The sequence below is a fragment of the Oncorhynchus gorbuscha genome, linkage group LG19, assembly GCF_021184085.1.
Source record: "Oncorhynchus gorbuscha isolate QuinsamMale2020 ecotype Even-year linkage group LG19, OgorEven_v1.0, whole genome shotgun sequence".
Classification (NCBI taxonomy): Eukaryota; Metazoa; Chordata; class Actinopteri; order Salmoniformes; family Salmonidae; genus Oncorhynchus; species Oncorhynchus gorbuscha.
In genome coordinates, this window is record NC_060191.1 from 15,971,506 (window position 1) to 15,995,357 (window position 23,852).

At 48.0% G+C, this 23,852-nt stretch overlaps 1 protein-coding gene across 2 annotated transcripts in view; it reads left to right on the forward strand.

Moving 5' to 3' along the window:
- LOC124005724 (nectin-2-like) overlaps window positions 1-23,852 on the forward strand; it is a 99,270-nt gene that overhangs the window by 2,807 nt on the left and 72,611 nt on the right. The window lies entirely within an intron of this gene.

Below are 23,852 nucleotides of genomic sequence, written 5' to 3' on the forward strand. Positions count from 1 at the left end.
CCATTTGTGTGCCGCCCTATTGGACTCCCAATCACGGTCGGTTGTGATACAGCCCGGGATCGAACCAGGGTCTGTAGTGACGTGTCTAGAACTGAGATGCAGTGCCTTAGACTGCGGTGTCACTTGGGAGCATTGTACATAACACAAAAATAATAATATAATCATCCGGCCCAGAAATGTATTTTCTTTTCTGATTTATTTATGGCGTGGACCTTTTCAGCCCAAATCCATTTGACAGAACATCTAGTGCACTTAGGGGGAAGGGAAACGGTGGCAAACAAAAAGGTTTCTGCATTTTTATCAGGGAAAATGCTGGTTTAACCAGTTCAAGTGTAAAAATCACCCTCTTCACTTTACTGATTTTACAGAAAGAGCCTCTTATACGACAATGTTCAGGCCTTGTTTGTGTTTTTTTGTGGTAGAATGTTTTTTGATGTTTTTTTTTGTGTTCTTTACTAAGCCAAGAAAATTGTGTTTATAAGGAAATGACTAAAAAGAGTTTCAATAGCTTAGTAGAGGAAGGTAGGCTTAGTTCAGTTCTTATCAATTTCAATTTAATATAGTCTCATAACCCAGCTTACAATGTAATAACATTGAGTTTAATTTGTTTTGAATTAATGTAGGCTTCTATAGTATGAAAATCAATAAAAGGCATGTCGTAGAAAATTAAGTTATCATGAGAGAATGGATGGGATTCCACTTTGAGCCCTAAAACGACACTGTAATACCCCCTAACGAGGTGGAGGCCCTATGTGGGTCAGGAGGGCTTGAACCCTGTTACCATGGTGATGTTTTATATTGAAATAGGGCTATGGGGTCAGCTGTGACTGGTTACGTCATCTTTACGGCTGAGTAAACGGCGTTGGTGTGTGTGTGTGAGAGCGACTGGTGGGCTGGCAGGGTCAGGGGAGAGAGCAGGCTACAGTCGCACGCTGTTGGAAGAAGAGAGAAATGTGACATTAGGCCAAATTGACTTTGTGCAGTGAAGACACTTGAGATCCTCCTGATGGGTCTCTTCAGCCATTTGGGAACATGTGGCTTCTTTAGAATGATGCAGAGACAGTTCAGGCTGAAGATTGCGTTCGGAGTCAGTCTCTTGATGGTTGGTAGGTCAGTTGGTTTATAGGACTGAATGAACAACTGATTCAGACCCCCCCCCCCCCCTCCCCCGTCCTCCCCGCCACCACCACTTGAGCGCCCTCCCCCGCCTGCCAGACCCAGTACATACAGGGGGCCTTGTTCTCTTGTCTTTTATTTTCTACCATCTTTCATGTTCCTGTCCAGCGCTTTTGTTTGAGCGACGTTAGTTATTGGTTTATTCAAAAGCACTCCCTCCTCTCCCTCTGTCCTCAAGGCCATGCTGTTTATGGGTGTCTGAGAGGGGGAGGGAGAAGGGGGGGGGTGAGAGAGAAAGATGTGTAATTCCACGGATAAAAGAATGTGGAATGTGTGTTTTGAGGGGATGGGAGACTATAATTGAAACATTCTTATCTAAATCAATGTTTTTTCCCAGACAAACGCAACAAAAACAACGCTGCAGAAATAGACTAGTCTTATTTCAAATTGGAAAATCAACCTTTTTTGAATGTGTGAACTTTTCAATGAATGTCTGTATGCTCGAGGTGTTATGTTAATGAGGTGTCCTTGCCCCTCTGTTCTAGAGCTGCAAATGCCATGGGGATTGGGAAAAGGTCAGGTGTGTGTGTCCGTTAGCCCTGCTTTGGCTGCTTTTAGTATGGCTTCATCACTGGCCCTGTCTCACACACACACACACACACTGCAGGGCCTGTTTAGAGCGTAGAGCAATAGTTGCCCTCATCACCAGTAAACCTCAGTTGATTCAGACATAAATGTGTGTTTTTAGTTTACAGCCCAATGGAGTCGTGAATGTAATACTAAGTGTGTGTGTGCGTAGACGGTGCCCAACACCTGTGGCCCTGACTCTGCTGTCTCCATGGAATTCTAATTCTATCCTCATTTTATGGCAGTTTATATGGCAGTTTATAACAGTTCATCAATGAACCACATTCCACATAGAATGAAAAGACCTACTACAGTAAGTCGAGCCATAGAGCTTATTGATGCATGTGTCTATAATCAATGTATGTGGAGAGACAATGGTTATTTTCTCTGTATTCATATTTCCTTTAAATCAAAGGCCAGACTAGGTTGTTGTTGATTTAACAAACGTCATTAGAGAAGGATGGATAGTTCTCGGGAGAGAGTGAGTGAAGGGGAGAGGGATGTATAGAGAGCGAGGGAGAGTTTGGTCGATCAGCAGCAGTTCTTGTCGCTGAATTGTAAGTTTTGCTTTTGGACTGGGAGGCAGGAGCAATAGTAGTTGACACACCGCAAGCTAGTGGTAAATGAGGGTGTGTAACCTGAGGCTATGCTGTGTAGGGCTGACCCCATTTAGTCAATTGTTTGGTAAATAGGCTGTTGGTCAACCAATATATTTTTTTCGACAAGCATATGTAAAACAAAACAAATAATTCTGGCACACGTGACTGATTCACGCCCGTCTCAGGTGACTAGTCCATTGCTGTGGCCGCAGGGATGGCACACCAGTGTCACCAGTAGTACATTTACTGTTAATTCCCATCATTTCTAATCTACAATGTTTGTTTGGTTATGGTAATTTCTGTTAATGCATTCAATATATATTATTACTACAGGCTTGTCATCGGAGGAGTGGACACCTTGTTTGTAGAGCGCACAACCTAGTCTACACATATGAGAAGGTCTTGGTTTATTGCATTCCATTTATGAGTTGTCATTGTATTTGTTGCCTTTTGTTTGGAGCACTCCTGACAATGTTTAGTAAGGACACACACCTGATTGTGCAGAGAAGTAGGCCTATAGGCTACCTGGCCTGCATGCAGAGAAGTAGGCCTATAGGCTAGCTGGCCTGCATGCAGAGAAGTAGGCCTATAGGCTAGCTGGCCTGCATGCAGAGAAGTAGGCCTATAGGCTAGCTGGCCTGCATGCAGAGAAGTAGGCCTATAGGCTAGCTGGCCTGCATGCAGAGAAGTAGGCCTATAGGCTAGCTGGCCTGCATGCAGAGAAGTAGGCCTATAGGCTAGCTGGCCTGCATGCAGAGAAGTAGGCCTATAGGCTAGCTGGCCTGCATGCAGAGAAGTAGGCCTATAGGCTAGCTGGCCTGCATGCAGAGAAGTAGGCCTATAGGCTAGCTGGCCTGCATGCAGAGAAGTAGGCCTATAGGCTAGCTGGCCTGCATGCAGAGAAGTAGGCCTATAGGCTACCTGGCCTGCATGCAGAGAAGTAGGCCTATAGGCTAGCTGGCCTGCATGCAGAGAAGTAGGCCTATAGGCTAGCTGGCCTGCATGCAGAGAAGTAGGCCTATAGGCTAGCTGGCCTGCATGCAGAGAAGTAGGCCTATAGGTTACCTGGCCTGCATGCAGAGAAGTAGGCCTATAGGCTAGCTGGCCTGCATGCAGAGAAGTAGGCCTATAGGCTAGCTGGCCTGCATGCAGAGAAGTAGGCCTATAGGCTAGCCTGGCCTGCATGCAGAGAAGTAGGCCTATAGGCTACCTGGCCTGCATGCAGAGAAGTAGGCCTATAGGCTAGCTGGCCTGCATGCAGAGAAGTAGGCCTATAGGTTACCTGGCCTGCATGCAGAGAAGTAGGCCTATAGGCTAGCTGGCCTGCATGCAGAGAAGTAGGCCTATAGGCTAGCTGGCCTGCATGCAGAGAAGTAGGCCTATAGGTTACCTGGCCTGCATGCAGAGAAGTAGGCCTATAGGCTACCTGGCCTGCATGCAGAGAAGTAGGCCTATAGGCTAGCTGGCCTGCATGCAGAGAAGTAGGCCTATAGGCTAGCTGGCCTGCATGCAGAGAAGTAGGCCTATAGGCTAGCTGGCCTGCATGCAGAGAAGTAGGCCTATGGGCTAGCTGGCCTGCATGCAGAGAAGTAGGCCTATAGGCTAGCTGGCCTGCATGCAGAGAAGTAGGCCTATAGGCTAGCTGGCCTGCATGCAGAGAAGTAGGCCTATAGGCTAGCCTGGCCTGCATGCAGAGAAGTAGGCCTATAGGCTACCTGGCCTGCATGCAGAGAAGTAGGCCTATAGGCTAGCTGGCCTGCATGCAGAGAAGTAGGCCTATAGGCTAGCCTGGCCTGCATGCAGAGAAGTAGGCCTATAGGCTAGCTGGCCTGCATGCAGAGAAGTAGGCCTATAGGCTAGCTGGCCTGCATGCAGAGAAGTAGGCCTATAGGCTAGCTGGCCTGCATGCAGAGAAGTAGGCCTATAGGCTAGCTGGCCTGCATGCAGAGAAGTAGGCCTATAGGCTAGCTGGCCTGCATGCAGAGAAGTAGGCCTATAGGCTAGCTGGCCTGCATGCAGAGAAGTAGGCCTATAGGCTAGCTGGCCTGCATGCAGAGAAGTAGGCCTATAGGCTAGCTGGCCTGCATGCAGAGAAGTAGGCCTATAGGCTAGCTGGCCTGCATGCAGAGAAGTAGGCCTATAGGCTAGCTGGCCTGCATGCAGAGAAGTAGGCCTATAGGCTAGCTGGCCTGCATGCAGAGAAGTAGGCCTATAGGCTACCTGGCCTGCATGCAGAGAAGTAGGCCTATAGGCTAGCTGGCCTGCATGCAGAGAAGTAGGCCTATAAATGTGCCCATTCGATGATCTGAATATAAATATAATTTTGATTAACAACATGACGTTGATTTTGCGATATGAAGACTATGATAAATGAAACTGTTCCATAAAAATGTCTCATAGCAAAGGGTCTGAATACTTGTGTAAATAAATGATTTCTGTTTTATTTTTAATAGATTTGCAAACATTTCTAAACCTGTTTTCTCTTTGTCATTATGGGGTATTGTGTGTATATTGAGGATTTAAAAAATGCATTTTAACCATTTTAGAATGATAGGGTGTGTGTCTCTCTTCGTTCAACAGTTTTAGAACACCTACTCATTCAAGGGTTTTTCTTTATTTTTACTGTTTTCTACATTGTAGAATAATAGTGAAGACATCAACACTATGAAATAACCCATGGAATCATGTAGTAACCAAAAAAGTGTTAAACGAATCAGAATGTATTTTATATTTGAGATTCTTTAAATAGCCACCCTTTTCTTAGATGACAGCTTTGCACACTCTTGGCATTCTCTCAACTAGCTTCATCTGGAATGCTTCGCCAACAGTCTTGAAGGAGTTCCTACATACGCTGAGCACTTGTTGGCTGCTTTTCCTTCACTCTGCGGTCCGACTCATCCCAAACCATCTCAATTTGGTTGAGGTCTGGTGATTGGAGGCCAGGTCATCTGATGCAGCACTCCATCACTCTCCTTCTTGGTAAAATAGCCCTTACACAGCCTGGACCTAAACACAGGTGTGTTGGGTCATTGTCCTGTTGAAAAAGAGACTACCCCATGAATCTGGTTGAGAGAATGCCAAGAGTGTGCAAAGCTGTCAAGGCAAAGGGTGGCTATTTCAAGAATCTCAAATATATATAAAATAGATTTTGGTTTGTTTAACACTTTTTTTTGGTAACTACATGATTCCAATTTCCTAGTTTTGATGTCTTCACTATTGTAAAATAGTAAAATAAAGAACATTTTGAGTAGGTGTTCTAGAACTGTTGACTGTGTGTGCGACTGCTCTCAGTTGAACAAGATTTCTTCTTTGTCTGGGGAATCCCTAATGCGGAGAGTCAGATGGCATCTCAATAACCAGTTGTGTGTGTGTGTGTGTGAGTGAGGCAGTTTGCTGGGTGGTTTCTTCAGGATGTGGTGGTTTTCCTCCCTGTACCACAGCCGTCTGAGAATAGCTTCTTTTATCTCTACATATTCATTAAACTGACATATCCTATCAAAGCATCGTTCAGAGGGTGTTAAATAACTAATGATGGATGGATCAGGGGCATCTTTCAGAGGGCGTTAAATAAGTAATGATGGATGGATCAGGGGCATCTTTCAGAGGGCGTTAAATAACTAATGATGGATGGATCAGGGGCATCTTTCAGAGGGCGTTAAATAACTAATGGTGGATGGATCAGGGGCATCGTTCAGAGGGCGTTAAATAACTAATAATAAATAATAATAATATATATGCTTTAGAGACGCTTTAACTAATGATGGATGGATCATGTGTGCATCTTTCAGATGGGTGGTCCCGGGAATAACTGCTCTAATGATGAATAACTAATGATGGATGGATCAGGGGCATCTTTCAGAGGGCGTTAAATAACTAATGATGGATGGATTGGGGGCATCTTTCAGAGGGCGTTAAATAACTAATGATGGATGGATCAGGGGCATCTTTCAGAGGGCGTTAAATAACTAATGATGGATGGATCAGGGGCATCTTTCAGAGGGCGTTAAATAACTAATGATGGATGGATCAGGGGCATCTTTCAGAGGGCGTTAAATAACTAATGATGGATGGATCAGGGGCATCGTTCAGAGGGCGTTAAATAACTAATGATGGATGGATCAGGGGCATCTTTCAGAGGCGTTAAATAACTAATGATGGATGGATCAGGGGCATCGTTCAGAGGGCGTTAAATAACTAATGATGGATGGATCAGGGGCATCTTTCAGAGGGCGTTAAATAACTAATGATGGATGGATCAGGGGCATCTTTCAGAGGGCGTTAAATAACTAATGATGGATGGATCAGGGGCATCGTTCAGAGGGCGTTAAATAACTAATGATGGATGGATCAGGGGCATCTTTCAGAGGGCGTTAAATAACTAATGATGGATGGATCAGGGGCATCGTTCAGAGGGCGTTAAATAACTAATGATGGATGGATCAGGGGCATCTTTCAGAGGGCGTTAAATAACTAATGATGGATGGATCAGGGGCATCTTTCAGAGGGCGTTAAATAACTAATGATGGATGGATCAGGGGCATCTTTCAGAGGGCGTTAAATAACTAATGATGGATGGATCAGGGGCATCTTCAGAGGGCGTTAAATAACTAATGATGGATGGATCAGGGGCATCTTTCAGAGGGCGTTAAATAACTAATGATGGATGGATCAGGGGCATCGTTCAGAGGGCGTTAAATAACTAATGATGGATGGATCAGGGGCATCGTTCAGAGGGCGTTAAATAACTAATGATGGATGGATCAGGGGCATCGTTCAGAGGGCGTTAAATAACTAATGATGGATGGATCAGGGGCATCTTTCAGAGGGCGTTAAATAACTAATGATGGATGGATCAGGGGCATCTTTCAGAGGGCGTTAAATAACTAATGATGGATGGATCAGGGACATCTTTCAGAGGGCGTTAAATAACTAATGATGGATGGATCAGGGGCATCTTTCAGAGGGCGTTAAATAACTAATGATGGATGGATCAGGGGCATCTTTCAGAGGGCGTTAAATAACTAATGATGGATGGATCAGGGGCATCTTTCAGAGGGCGTTAAATAACTAATGATGGATGGATCAGGGGCATCGTTCAGAGGGCGTTAAATAACTAATGATGGATGGATCAGGGGCATCTTTCAGAGGGCGTTAAATAACTAATGATGGATGGATCAGGGGCATCTTTCAGAGGGCGTTAAATAACTAATGATGGATGGATCAGGGGCATCTTTCAGAGGGCGTTAAATAACTAATGATGGATGGATCAGGGGCATCTGTCCTGGAATGACTCAGCCACCCAAAAAATACATACATTGAAGTTCAGCCCCCCCCTCATCCCGTCCACTCAAAGGGAGAAGTAGAAATCCTCCCCTTTAAGGAATGCTGAATGTCATTACGATGAATGGGAGTGGAAGGGTTTACAATATCATAGCTCCGCTGAGGTCATTGGGGTCAGGTTGGATTCCAACTAGAGCAGGACACATCTGTAGATGTTATCAAGGCTGGATATGGTATGAATCAGTTGAAATGCTGATACTGCTCCTTATTATCCATTCCTCTATCAAACATGTCTTCGTCACAGCAACACATTTGCACACACACCTGTTTCTGTCTCCCTGCCTGCCTCTGTACACTCAACACAGTACCTTAGAGAATCTGTGTTTAGCTTGCCATGTTGGGTGTAGGAGATTCTCTTTGACACAGTCCCAGATGATTACCCAGCTACAGTGGTAACACCCCCATCAAGAGAGACTGAGTCTAGGAGTAGCCCCTGAATAGGACACGGCATGACACTGCAGCAATGGTTTCACAGTACCATTTACCAAGACTCCTGCTGTGCCCAATGAAACGGTGACCCAAACAGTGGTGAAGTACCCAATTGTCATATTTGAGTGAAGATGCCTTTCATAGAAAATGACAAAAGTGAAAGTCGCCCAGTAAAATCCTACTTGAGTAAAAGTCTAAAAGTATTTGGTTTTAAGTATCAAAAGTAGAAATAATTTTGACATGATGCATGTATTTAGTGAGTCCGCCAGATCAGAGACAGTAGGGATGACCAGGGATGTTCTCTTGATAAGTGTGTGAATTAGACCATTTTCCTGTGCTGCTAAGCATTCAAATTTTAACGAGTACTTTTGGGTGTCAGGGAAAATGTATTGAGTAAAAAGTACAATATTTTCATAAGGTAATGTAGTGAAATAAAAGTAGTCAAAAATATAAATAAAGTACAGATACCCCAAAAAGCTACTTAAGTAGTTCTTTCAAGTATTTTTTCTTAAGTACTTTACAGCACTGGACCCAAACCACCAACCAAGGCGCTAAGACTAGGCTGCTGGTTAAGGGGGCTGAGAGGGGTGGGTACAGTTGGAAAGAAGGGGGCAGCGTTAGTGGGGGAGCAGAGTGGAGATGACATCATACGTTTAAATTCCTCACAGTGGCAACTTGGCACAGGGATAAGGGGATTTGGAGGAGAGGGGGGGATAGGGAGGCAGGATCTGCTCATTTGTAGTTTAGCATCATCCCTCTCTCTGTGACTTTAACGGTGACACCCAGCTATCACTGATGGGAGTTGGGCCATTTATTTCTAACCTTTCTCTCTTTCACATCTTCTGTCTCTCTCCTGTCTCTCTCTCCTCTTGTCTCTCCCGTCTCTCTCCCATCTCTCCTCTTGTCTCTCCTCTTGTCTCTCCAGTCTCTCTCCTCTTGTCTCTCTCCTCTTGTCTCTCCCGTCTCTCTCCTCTTGTCTCTCTCCTCTCTTGTCTCTCCCGTCTCTCTCCTCTTGTCTCTCTCCTCTTGTCTCTCTCCTCTTGTCTCTCTCCTCTTGTCTCTCTCCTCTTGTCTCTCTCTCTCTCTCCTCTCTCTCCTCTCTTGTCTCTCTCCTCTTGTCTCTCTCCTCTTGTCTCTCTCCTCTTGTCTCTCTCCTCTTGTCTCTCTCCTCTTGTCTCTCTCCTCTTGTCTCTCTCCTCTTGTCTCTCTCCTCTTGTCTCTCTCCTCTTGTCTCTCCCGTCTCTCTCCTCTTGTCTCCTTGTCTCTCCCGTCTCTCTCCATCTGTAAAATCCTCTGTGGTGCCCTCAGCAGATCTGTATGGCACTGAGCACAGAGGCCCTTGACATTGTCAAAGCTGGACATACGCATGTTTCCGTTGTCATTAGCAGTCACCTTAATGTGGCCAGATGGAGAGTGTGCTTTGTGTTATTGATCCTGTATCGATCAGGGAAGGATGCAGTGTCCTTATGCGTTATTGAGAACATTTAGGTTTTGCACTGACAGCTCCGTCAAACCCCTCTCTGTCTGTCTGTCTGTCTGTCTGTCTGTCTGTCTGTCTGTCTGTCTGTCTGTCTGTCTGTCTGTCTGTCTGTCTGTCTGTCTGTCTGTCTGTCTGTCTGTCTGTCTGTCTCTCTGTCTCTCTGTCTCTGTCTCTGTCTCTGTCTCTGTCTCTGTCTCTGTCTCTGTCTCTGTCTCTCTCATTCTCTTCCACTTTTTCTCACATCTTTCTGTTTTTTCGTAGTGTGTTGTATGTTATCTGTGATGTCACAACCTGTCTCTTCCACTTCTACACCCCCAGTTGGCTTTTCTCTGCATCTCCGTACAGCTCACTTTGTCTCTGTCTCTCTCTCTGTCTCTGTGTCTCTGTCTCTGTCTCTGTGTCTCTGTCTCTGTCTCTGTCTCTCTCTCTGTCTCTGTGTCTCTGTCTCTGTCTCTGTCTCTCTCTCTGTGTCTCTGTCTCTGTCTCTGTCTCTCTCTCTGTGTCTCTGTCTCTGTGTCTCTGTCTGTGTCTCTGTCTCTCTCTCTGTGTCTCTGTCTGTGTCTCTGTCTCTCTCTCTGTCTCTGTGTCTCTGTCTCTGTCTCTCTCTCTGTGTCTCTGTCTCTGTCTCTGTCTCTCTCTCTGTCTCTGTGTCTCTGTCTCTCTCTCTGTGTCTCTGTCTCTGTCTCTGTCTCTCTCTCTGTGTCTCTGTCTCTGTGTCTCTGTCTGTGTCTCTGTCTCTCTCTCTGTGTCTCTGTCTCTGTCTCTCTCTCTGTGTCTCTGTCTCTGTCTCTCTCTCTGTGTCTCTGTCTCTGTGTCTCTGTCTCTGTGTCTCTGTCTCTGTCTCTCTCTCTGTCTCTCTGTGTCTCTGTCTCTCTCTCTGTCTCTGTGTCTCTGTCTCTGTCTGTGTCTCTGTCTCTCTCTCTGTCTCTCTGTGTCTCTGTCTCTCTCTCTGTCTCTGTCTCTGTCTCTGTCTCTGTCTCTGTCTCTGTCTCTCTGTCTCTCTGTGTCTCTGTCTCTCTCTGTCTCTGTCTCTGTCTCTCTGTGTCTGTGTCTCTGTCTCTGTCTCTCTCTCTGTGTCTCTGTCTCTGTCTCTGTGTGTCTCTGTCTCTGTCTCTCTGTCTCTCTGTCTGTGTCTCTGTCTCTGTCTCTGTCTCTCTCTGTCTCTGTCTCTGTGTCTCTGTCTCTCTCTGTCTCTGTCTCTCTGTGTCTCTGTCTCTGTCTCTCTCTCTGTGTCTCTGTCTCTGTCTCTCTCTGTGTCTCTGTCTCTGTGTCTCTGTCTCTGTGTCTCTGTCTCTGTGTCTCTGTGTCTCTCTGTCTCTGTCTCTCTGTCTGTCTCTGTCTCTCTCTCTGTCTCTTGTCTCTGTCTCTCTCTCTGTCTCTCTGTGTCTCTGTCTCTCTCTCTGTCTGTGTCTCTCTCTCTGTCTCTCTGTCATGTCAAAATCACACTTACCAGCCTGTCTAGGCAGGCAGGCAGGAGGGAAGGGCTGGGGGAGGATATTTACTTAGTTGTGACAGGACCCTGTTTACGGTGACACGCCTAAGACCCAACCACATCATCACATGCTACTATGGGCTGTTGATGGTGAAGAATTTAATGTCCCAGTTCTCTCCTTCTTCCCAAAGTGTACACTTGTTCACTTCCTTTCCCTGATTGGAAATGGAAATGACTGGTATAATAAATATGGTGTAAACTCCCACTAGCCTTTGCCTCCACCAATCCAATGCTTTTAGATTGTGGGAAGTAGTTATTTAAAGCAGGAGAGAGGACATACCGTATTATTGGACTACAGCCAGGGAAGACATTTAGGCAGTGAAGTGGGACTTTATTTAGTGTGGGACATTTTATCAGAGATAAGAGTGGAGCAGGAACGGAACATTCAGTAATGTTTAAATTGTTCAAGATAAATCTGAGATATTACACAGTGTGTTGTCTTCTATTTCCCCATGTTCTTCTGAATCTCAGAAACCTTAAAGGGAAGATGGCAGACTGCATTTCTGATTAGTCACAACACACTGATGCCCACAGCGATCAACCTTACCAGCTCTGTTTGGTTTGTTCTGTGTGTATCCCAAATGGCTCCATATATAGTGTACTATATGGGTCCTAGTCAAGTGTGCACGATATCGGGAATAAGGTGCCATTTGAGATGTCACCTCTGTCAATTATAGTGTAGTTATGCAACTGCCAGTCAAAGCAAACCTCATGATGACCTTTTTCAACTTGAATTTCTACAAAAGACCAGCCTATCTGAATGATCACCATTGAGATTCATTGCAGCCACCAGGACTGGTAGAAAGCAGAATAGGAGGAGACTGGAGTGACAGGTTGGCCTTTTCCTCTCACTGGGTTTTGTCAACAGGGTGTACCAAAGTGTTTGTTTACTACAGATAGTCTTGGCACTTCATCTAAATAGAATTTTGTGTTGAATTAGCCCCCCACACACACACACACTATAGCTGATCCCATCCTTCTTACACAGCCACAGTGGGGTCTCTGACTCAGTCCTATTCCTCTATCCCTCTGCTCTCTGTCAGCCCTCTAACTAATGAATCCAATCTACCTCCTGTAGCTCTATCCCACCCCCTCTCTCTTTCTCTCTGCTTTTCTTTCTCCATGTCTCACTCTCTATCCCTCCTTATCTTCCTTCCTCCTTCTCCATGTCTCACTACCTTCCCTTCTCTCTCTCTGTCTGTCTCTGTCTCTGTCTCTGTCTCTGTCTCTGTCTCTGTCTCTGTCTCTGTCTCTGTCTCTGTCTCTGTCTCTCTCTCTCTCTCTCTCTCTCTCTCTCTCTCTCTCTCTCTCTGTTGATTTCCTGTGAGTAGCTTCTTAACTTCCTCCTCTGTAATTTGGTCCTCGTAATTGATCTGTCTGTTCAGTAAGCGCCTGTCTTATAGTCAGTGTCCCCCTCTCCTTCCGTCCCTCCTTCCCCTCATCCCTTGTTTCTCCTGCTGTAATTTGAATGTCTTTGGTTCCCTTCTTTCTCTCTCTCTCTCTCTCTCTCTCTCTCTCTCTCTCTCTCTCTCTCTCTCTCTCTCTCTCTCTCTCTCTCTCTCTCTCTCTCTCTCTCTCTCTCTCTCTCTCTCTCTCTCTCTCTCTCTCTCTCTCTCTCTCTCTCTCCTTCTCTGCCTCTCCCCCCCTGTCTTATTCCCTCTGTCTGTTTCATCTACATCAACTTTGAAGTTTCTCTTTAAGCCTGCCAATACAAGCTCCTTTCTTTGTTGCTTCTTTCCCTCGCTGGTTTGTAATGGTGCCTTTCCTATCATCATGGTGTATTGCTGCCTCTATATTGCAGTCTCTCTCTGCCTTCTAACAATGTTCCCTTTTCTTCTTCCCTCCCTCCCTCCCCACTCCTGTCCCAGAAGGCAGTTTTTGAAGGTTAAGTTGCTGCGACAGTACAACAACGTTTCCCAACAATCATCTCAAGCCCTCTCCCTCCTCCCTCCCTCACCCTGGCTGCAGAATGGCACTCGGCTATCCCTCCAACACACACACACTTTTTATTCACAGAACCTCAGGCTCAATGGTGGGCTGAATTACAGATTGCTGAGGGAGAGAGGTTGTGCGAGGGAGAGAGGTTGTGCGAGGGAGAGAGGTTGTGCGAGGGAGAGAGGTTGTGCGAGGGAGAGATATGGTTTTATCAGGACAAACCTGTCCCATAGAGATGTTGTGGCCACACTCATTCCTCTGTGAACTCCGATCACACTCTCAGGACACTGGTGTTACAAGGGCTATAGAGCACAATACACAGATGTGAAGTCTAGCTAGGTCACTTCCCCTAAATGTACCATGATTGGGTTCTACAGCAGGTTGGATTTGGGGAATGGAAGAACAGCACCATGCCTTGCCTTGATGTGAGTTACTTCTAATTTATATCAAGTTACTGTTGTACTGTGGGCCAGCCAGGCCTGTCATTGTGTTCCTAGTGAAATCCCCAGTTCCTCCCTCCCCTAACTTTCCCGGTTTCCCCTTCCTTATCCTTCCTTCCCCCAAGGCTACTAGAGCATCACAGAGCAGCCTGTACCTTGGAGCCCCCCACGTCACCTTCTCTACTTGGCCACCCCCCCCCCCCTTTCCCCTCCTCCCGCTTCCTGTGAATGGACAGATCTGTCTGACTATCCAGCTCCCCCCCCTTCCTGTCCAGTCTGTGTGAATGGACAGATCTGTCTGACTATCCAGCTCCTCCCCTTCCTGTCCAGTCTGTGTGAATGGACAGATCTGTCTGACTATCCAGCTCCTCCCCTTCCTGTCCAGTCTGTGTGAATGGACAGATCTGTCTGACTATCCAGCTCCTCCCCTTCCTGTCCAGTCTGTGTGAATGGACAGATCTGTCTGACTATCCAGCTCCCCCCCTTCCTGTCCAGTCTGTGTGAATGGACAGATCTGTCTGACTATCCAGCTCCTCCCCTTCCTGTCCAGTCTGTGTGAATGGACAGATCTGTCTGACTATCCAGCTCCTCCCCTTCCTGTCCAGTCTGTGTGAATGGACAGATCTGTCTGACTATCCAGCTCCTCCCCTTCCTGTCCAGTCTGTGTGAATGGACAGATCTGTCTGACTATCCAGCTCCTCCCCTTCCTGTCCAGTCTGTGTGAATGGACAGATCTGTCTGACTATCCAGCTCCTCCCCTTCCTGTCCAGTCTGTGTGAATGGACAGATCTGTCTGACTATCCAGCTCCTCCCCTTCCTGTCCAGTCTGTGTGAATGGACAGATCTGTCTGACTATCCAGCTCCTCCCCTTCCTGTCCAGTCTGTGTGAATGGACAGATCTGTCTGACTATCCAGCTCCTCGAGGTAAGGCGGAGCTCCAAACAATAGTCAGCCTCTCTCTCAAATAAAATGTTATTGGTCACATAAATGTGGTTAGCAGATGTTATTGGTCACATACACATGTTTAGCAGATGTTATTGGTCACATACACATGGTTAGCAGATGTTATTGCGAGTGTAGCGAAATGCTTGTGCTTCTAGATCCGACAGTGCAGCAATATCTAACAAGTAATATTTAATAATTTCACAACATATTCCCAAAACACATAAATCTAAGTGAAGGAATGGATTTAAGAATATATAAATATATGGATGAGCAATGTCAGAGCGGCATAGACTAAGATACAGTAGATAGTATAGAATACACTATATACATATGAGATGAGTATTGCAAGATACATTATAAAAATGTGACTAGTGTTCCAATTATTAAGGTGTCCAATGATTTTAAGTCTGTATGTAGGCAGCAGCCTCTCTTGTGTTAGTGATGGCTAACACAGTCTGATGGCCTTGAGATAGAAGCTGTTTTTCAGTCCCAGCTTTGATGTACCTGTACTGACCTTGCCTTCTGGATGATGGCGGAAGTTGGAAATGGAAGTTGGAGGAACAGGTATAGAAAGTGGCTAGTTGGTGGCAGCACTACTTTGGTTCAAGTGTGTTGGTGTGTTTAGTTCCTGTGTTAGTGTTGTGTATCTCCTACATGCTTGTCGACTGGCTTTCTTAGCTACTTACGGGGTGTGTGTGTGTGTGTGTGTGTGTGTGTGTGTGTGTGTGTGTGTGTGTGTGTGTGTGTGTGTGTGTGTGTGTGTGTGTGTGTGTGTGTGTGTGTGTGTGTGTGTGTGTGGAGCCAGGCATTTCACTGGGTACCCTCCTGGGTGTTCTGGCCTTGTAGGCAGCTAGGGGCAATTTCCTGATTTCTCAACTTTCAGTGTCTTTTTATAGGAAACAATCCTCCCTCTCCTTTCTCACTCCTCTCCTCCCTACATTCACTCGCTCGCAGCTGATTCATCTTTCAGTGATTCATGAATTCAGCTCTGTCGTGCAATAGCCCTTCTAGGGGGGCTTGGTGTGTGTTTGTGTTCAGTTTGAGTGTGTGTTCATGCTGAGCGACGGGTGAGGGCTTTGGGCGTTGGAGAAAGGTAGAGCGAGAGAGGGAATGTGCTGTGACGCCAGCCAGCCGTGATTAGAGCTGTAACACTCTCTGATTTTTAAACCCACATTTAAATAGACATTGCCTAGGGAGTGTTGAGAGGGGGGGGGGGTACGCCCTGCTCTCTAAACGAACACAAGCGTCTTTTAAATAGATGTCCCCAAGGCCCCACCTACCAACTTTTGCATCTCTCTCGTTCTCGCTCTCATTTTCTCGTTCTTTCTCTCCTCCGTTCAACACGGAATAGCTTTATCCGCCATTAGATTGATGTCCTCCCTAGCTAGAACCCTCCTCTCTGCCATCCTCCCTTTTCCTCAATCCTTTGGCTTTCTTCCCTGCACCAGTCAGGTCCCTTCCACGCTCCCTCCCTCCCTCCCTCCCTCCCTCCCTCCCTCCCTCCCTCCCTCCCTCCCTCCCTCCCTCCCTCCTCCCTCTCTTCCTCTCTATCTCTCCCCCCTCATTCCTTCTAGCTGACTCAATCTCTCCCCTCAACCACAGTCATCTTCCTTCCTGTTTCCAGCTCAACTCTTCTTTCCTCTCGCTATCTGTCTTCTCCTCTTGTTCTCTTATTTCTCTCTATTTCTGGCCTACTTTCTCTCTCTCTGTCTGTTTCCCAATCTGCCTATATTTATTTACATGCACAGGGAGTGATGGATGGATGAATGAAGGTATATATGGAGGGATGCATGGATGCCGGGGGTTTGGTGGCTGGCAGGATGTGAACAGACGCTGAACAGTTCTGTCAATCTAAACATGACTAATGACTTGGCTAATGGCTTCCTGCGTTCGTTGAGTCGTCTTAGTGTTCTGTCAATGTCATCAATTAATTAGTTCAGTTCCGTTTCAGTATTCTAAGATTGACACTTTCTCAAGTCCCCTCTTAGGACTAAATCTGATTTCATACTACTGCCAAAGTGCCAAATGTTGTAACTAGAGTATGAACTGGCCTTTATAAGGCAGAGATCTAGAGTTGGAGCTCATTCTAGAGACTGAAGTATAGTAATGAGATTTAGATTAAGACTTCTATAGTTGAACGTGTATTCCCATCCACAGCTCCTCTCCCCTCTTTCTGTACATGTCTCGTCCCCTTGTTGAATTATGCAGTGTCCAATGTGACAACCGCAGCTTAGCGACATAATGAGAACAAATTAATATTCACAGCGTGGGAAGGTGAACTAACATTACTCAGCTTGTTTGTATGTCCCAGTGTTGTAATAGTCAGTTGTTCATAAGGCCGGTATCTTTGGTGTAATCAGAGTTAGTGGTGTTAGTGAATGTGAGACAACCACCCTCTGTGCTAAACGGCTGTACACTGAGGGCACAAAACATTGGGAACACCTAACTTCTTTAATATTGAGGTGCACCCCATTTTGCCCTCAGAACAGCCTCAATTTGTCGGGGCATGGACTCTACAAGGTATCAAGCCCTCCACAAGGATGCTGGCCCATGTTGACTCCAATGCTTCCCACAGTTGTGCCAAGTCGGCTAGATGTCATTTGGGTGGTGGGCTATTCTTGATAGACACTGTTGAGAGTGAAAAACACAGCAACGTTGCAGTTCTTGACACTCAAACCGGTGCGTCTGGAACTTAATACCATACTCCGTTCAAAGGCACTTAAATCTTTTGTCCTCAAATCTCTCCCTCTGAATGGCACACACACAATCCATGTCTCAAGGCTTAAAAATCATTATTTAACCTGTCTCCTCCCCTTCATCTACACTGATTTGAAATGGATTTAACCGGTGACATCATAGCTTTCACCTGGTCAGTCTGTCATGGAAAGAGCAGGTGTTCTTATTGTTATGTATACTCAGTGTAAATTATGTGAGTCGTAGTTTAAGGAAGGGGATGGCATTGTCCTACCATGCAGATGTAGCTGGAGTTAACAAACCCCCATACAATGATACATCTAACATTCTCTAGATTTCAGTATGTACTGCACATCCTCTGTTGTTCGTACCATCCCATCTGAATCAGGCTGGGAGAGGAGCAATAAGACCTGTTGTATGATTGAATATTCTAGATGTATGGATAGAGGAGATTGAAGCTGAATGCACCACCAGACCAGGAGATGTGTTGAAAGATGGAGAGGCTTGGCCTCCATCCTCCTCCAGGCACCCAACCACCAGACCACCGAGCTAACCCAACCACCCGGCCACCGAGATAACCCGACCACTAGACCACCCGACCACCTAGCTAACCCGACCACCTAGCTAACCCGACCACTAGACCACCAGACCACCGAGATAACCCGACCACTAGACCACCTAGCTAACCCGACCACCTAGCTAACCCGACCACCTAGCTAACCCGACCACCTAGCTAACCCGACCACTAGACCACCTAGCTAACCCGACCACTAGACCACCTAGCTCACCAGACCACCTAGCTAACCCGACCACCAGACCACCTAGCTCACCAGACCACCAGACCACCTAGCTAACCCGACCACCAGACCACCTAGCTAACCCGACCACCAGACCAACTAGCTAACCCGACCACCAGACCAACTAGCTAACCCGACCACCAGACCAACTAGCTAACCCGACCACCAGACCAACTAGCTAACCCGACCACCAGACCACCTAGCTAACCCGACCACCAGACCAACTAGCTAACCCGACCACCAGACCACCTAGATAACCCGACCACCTAGCTAACCCGACCACTAGACCACCGAGCTAACCCAACCACCAGACCACCGAGATAACCCGACCACCTAGCTAACCCGACCACTAGACCACCAGACCACCGAGATAACCCGACCACCTAGCTAACCCGACCACTAGACCACCTAGCTAACCCGACCACCCGACCACCTAGCTAACCCGACCACCTAGCTAACCCGACCACTAGACCACCTAGCTCACCCGACCACTAGACCACCTAGCTCACCAGACCACCTAGCTAACCCGACCACCAGACCACCTAGCTAACCCGACCACCAGACCACCTAGCTAACCCGACCACCAGACCACCTAGCTAACCCGACCACCAGACCACCTAGCTAACCCGACCACCAGACCACCTAGCTAACCCGACCACCAGACCACCTAGCTAACCCGACCACCAGACCACCTAGCTAACCCGACCACCAGACCACCTAGCTAACCCGACCACCAGACCACCTAGATTACCAGACCACCAGACCACCGAGATAACCCGACCACCTAGCTAACCCGACCACTAGACCACCCGACCACCTAGCTAACCCGACCACTAGACCACCAGACCACCGAGATAACCCGACCACTAGACCACCTAGCTAACCCGACCACCTAGCTAACCCGACCACAAGACCACCTAGCTAACCCGACCACTAGACCACCCGACCACCTAGCTAACCCGACCACCTAGCTAACCCGACCACTACACCACCAGACCACCGAGATAACCCGACCACCTAGCTAACTAGACCACCTAGCTAACCCGACCACTAGACCACCTAGCTAACCCGACCACTAGACCACCTAGCTCACCAGACCACCTAGCTCACCAGACCACCTAGCTAACCCGACCACTAGACCACCTAGCTAACCCGACCACCTAGCTAACCCGACCACAAGACCACCTAGCTAACCCGACCACTAGACCACCCGACCACCTAGCTAACCCGACCACCTAGCTAACCCGACCACTACACCACCAGACCACCGAGATAACCCGACCACCTAGCTAACTAGACCACCTAGCTAACCCGACCACTAGACCACCTAGCTAACCCGACCACTAGACCACCTAGCTCACCAGACCACCTAGCTAACCCGACCACCAGACCACCTAGCTAACCCGACCACCTAGCTAACCCGACCACCAGACCACCTAGCTAACCCGACCACCAGACCAACTAGCTAACCCGACCACCAGACCACCTAGCTAACCCGACCACCAGACCACCTAGCTAACCCGACCACCAGACCAACTAGCTAACCCGACCACCAGACCAACTAGCTAACCCGACCACCAGACCAACTAGCTAACCCGACCACCAGACCAACTAGCTAACCCGACCACCAGACCAACTAGCTAACCCGACCACCAGACCACCTAGCTAACCCGACCACCAGACCACCTAGCTAACCAGACCACCTAGCTAACCAGACCACCTAGCTAACCAGACCACCTAGCTAACCCGACCACCTAGCTAACCCAACCACCAGACCACCTAGCTAACCCAGCCACCAGACCACCAGACCACCTAGCTAACCCGACCACCAGACCACCGAGCTAACCCGACCACCAGACCACCGAGCTAACCCGACCACCAGACCACCGAGCTAACCCGACCACCAGACCACCGAGCTAACCCGACCACCGAGCTAACCCAACCACCAGACCACCGAGCTAACCCAACCACCAGACCACCGAGCTAACCCAACCACCTAGCTCACCAGACCATCTAGCTAACCCAACCATCAGACCACCTAGCTAACCCAACCACCGAGCTAACCCAACCACCAGACCACCGAGCTAACCCAACCACCAGACCACCGAGCTAACCCAACCACCAGACCACCGAGCTAACCCAACCACCAGACCACCGAGCTAACCCAACCACCAGACCACCTAGCTAACCCAACCACCAGACCACCTAGCTAACCCAACCACCAGACCACCTAGCTACCCCAACCACCCGACCACCTAGCTACCCCAACCACCCGACCACCTAGCTACCCCAACCACCCGACCACCTAGCTAACCCAACCACCCGACCACCTAGCTAACCCAACCACCCGACCACCTGTCTAACCAGACCAACCACCTAGCTAGCCCAACCACCCGACCACCTAGCTAACCCAACCACCAGACCACCTAGCTAACCCAACCACCCGACCACCTAGCTAACCCAACCACCCGACCACCTAGCTAACCCAACCACCCGACCACCTAGCTAACCCAACCACCAGACCACCTAGCTAACCAGACCACCTAGCCAACCCGACCACCAGACCACCTAGCTAACCCGACCACCAGACCACCGAGCTAACCCGACCACCAGACCACCTAGCTAACCCGACCACCTAGCTAACCCAACCACCAGACCACCGAGCTAACCCAACCACCAGACCACCTAGCTAACCCAACCACCTAGCTCACCAGACCATCTAGCTAACCCAACCATCAGACCACCTAGCTAACCCAACCACCAGACCACCTAGCTAACCCAACCACCTAGCTAACCCGAAGCTGAATGCACCACCAGACCAGGAGATGTGTTGAAAGATGGAGGCTTGGCCTCCATCCTCCTCCAGGCACCCAACCACCAGACCACCTAGCTAACCCAACCACCAGACCACCTAGCTAACCAGACCACCTAGCTAACCCAACCACCAGACCACCTAGCTAACCAGACCATCTAGCTAACCCAACCATCAGACCACCTAGCTAACCCAACCACCAGACCACCTAGCTAACCCAACCACCTAGCTAACCCGAAGCTGAATGCACCACCAGACCAGGAGATGTGTTGAAAGATGGAGGCTTGGCCTCCATCCTCCTCCAGGCACCCAACCACCAGACCACCTAGCTAACCCAACCACCAGACCACCTAGCTAACCAGACCACCTAGCTAACCCAACCACCAGACCACCTAGGACACCATCTGAACTCCGTCTACAATGGCTGAACGGACAGGAGAGAGAGAAAGAAAGTGAGGGATGGGAAAGCGAGAAGTAGATAATTGTTCAGCACACAGAGATAAATGTGCCTTGGCAGTAGCTAAAGGGGGAGACGAGAGGGAAGGAGAAAGGGAAGCTGGTCTCAACACCGTCAGCGGCGGTAATGAGACACAGGTGCAGCCTGTGGAACCACAGAGACTGTCAGAGAGGGGGAGGAGGGGGGGTGTGACAGGGAGTGTGAGCGAGGAAGGGAAAAGACATGGGAGGTGAGTGAAGAGGGGCAGAGGGAGAGCGACTGAAAAGGGGCAAAGAGATGGAGGGAGAGAGAGGAAGATGGATGACAAAGGGAGGGCACAAACTGCACAGGAAAAGATGGAGGACAAAGATGTGAACACTAAGAAATTAGAAGTGTCTGTGTGGGAGAGCGAGCAACACACACACACACACACACACACACACACACACACACACACACACACACACACACACACACACAAGCCAAAGGGGCAAACTGTACTGTACCTGCAGTCCTCCTCGTCAGAGAGCGGTAACAGAGCGGCAGAGCAGTCGGAGATGATCAGCAGGAGAGAGTAGACACAGGAATTCTAACGTGTGTGTGTGTGTGTGTGTGTGTGTGTGTGTAGGGCTGGGAATTGTCAGGGATCTCACAATACGATATTATCACTATACTTACATGCCAATATTGCGATTCTCACGATTATATATGTATTGCAATTTGATAGTGTGATTATGTATTTATTTTTGATGTTCCAAATATAATGCTCACCATATGTCTGCTGCAGAAGGACAAGAGAGACATGATAAAACATGTTTTGATCAGTTATGGAAGTAAAGGTGCTGAAAACAAATTAGCTTCCAATTTAAAAGAAGATGGAGAACAAGGTATTGAGGAAAATACTGGAGATTTGGTGCAGGTACAGCCAACTAGCACAAAAATAATATTGAGATATTGTCAAATTCTATTCCGATAGGTAACTGCATCGATTTCCCCCCCCCCCATCACTGGTGATCTCTCTCTCTCTCTGTGTGTGTCTGTGTGGAATGCTGTAGAAGTGTGTCTCCAGAAAAGTGTGTGTGAGGGACATCTGAGGCAGTGGGAGAATGGCCTTTGTATTCAGAACAGAACTGAGTAAATATTTGGAAGTGCCTGCTGTGTGGGGTAGATTGTTATTTGTGGCGGGGGATGAGAAGAGGGAGAGAGATAAGAGGGGAGGAGGAGAGCTGAAGAGCTCAAAGGAGTGCAATTGTTTACCCCACTATAGAACATAAAGTCTGCTTTGCTCAGGGACCACGGAGAGACCTCAACAACGTCTGCTCTGCTCAGGGACCATGGAGAGATGTCTACATAAAGTCTGCTCTGCTCAGGGACCATGGAGAGATGTCAACAAAGTCTGCTCTGTGCTCAGGGACCATGGAGAGATATCAACAAAGTCTGCTCTGTGCTCAGGGACCATGGAGAGATGTCAACAAAGTCTGCTCTGTGCTCAGGGACCATGGAGAGATGTCAACATAAAGTCTGCTCTGCTCAGGGACCATGGAGAGATGTCAACATAAAGTCTGCTCTGTGCTCAGGGACCATGGAGAGATGTCAACATAAAGTCTGCTCTGTGCTCAGGGACCATGGAGAGATGTCTACATAAAGTCTGCTCTGCTCAGGGACCATGGAGAGATGTCAACAAAGTCTGCTCTGTGCTCAGGGACCATGGAGAGATGTCAACATAAAGTCTGCTCTGTGCTCAGGGACCATGGAGAGATGTCAACATAAAGTCTGCTCTGTGCTCAGGGACCATGGAGAGATGTCAACATAAAGTCTGCTCTGCTCAGGGACCATGGAGAGATGTCAACAAAGTCTGCTCTGTGCTCAGGGACCATGGAGAGATGTCTACATAAAGTCTGCTCTGCTCAGGGACCATGGAGAGATGTCAACAAAGTCTGCTCTGTGCTCAGGGACCATGGAGAGATGTCAACATAAAGTCTGCTCTGTGCTCAGGGACCATGGAGAGATGTCAACATAAAGTCTGCTCTGCTCAGGGACCATGGAGAGATGTCAACAAAGTCTGCTCTGTGCTCAGGGACCATGGAGAGATGTCAACAAAGTCTGCTCTGTGCTCAGGGACCATGGAGAGATGTCAACATAAAGTCTGCTCTGTGCTCAGGGACCATGGAGAGATGTCAACATAAAGTCTGCTCTGTGCTCAGGGACCATGGAGAGATGTCAACATAAAGTCTGCTCTGTGCTCAGGGACCATGGAGAGATGTCAACATAAAGTCTGCTCTGTGCTCAGGGACCATGGAGAGATGTCAACATAAAGTCTGCTCTGTGCTCAGGGACCATGGAGAGATGTCAACATAAAGTCTGCTCTGTGCTCAGGGACATAAACTACTCTGCTCTCTCCCTTTGCTGCCAAATGACATGTGATGTACAGTAGAGCACACTGCTACAGAACTGCCCTCTGTCAGTCTCTGGCCATAGACATGTGGGGCCCTCGTCAAAAGTAGTGCACTATAAAGGGAATTGGGTGCCATTTAGCATGCAGTCATGACTAGACAGTGAGTTCCTCTCCTAGTACTGCGTGTTCTATTCCTTCAGGTGGAATGGCCACTATAGCTCAGTACACCCAGTATTGTTGCTGGAGCTGGGATGAGGCCATGAGTTTTACCTGCACTAAGATGAGATTAGACACGTTTGTTAGAGGTGTAGTGGG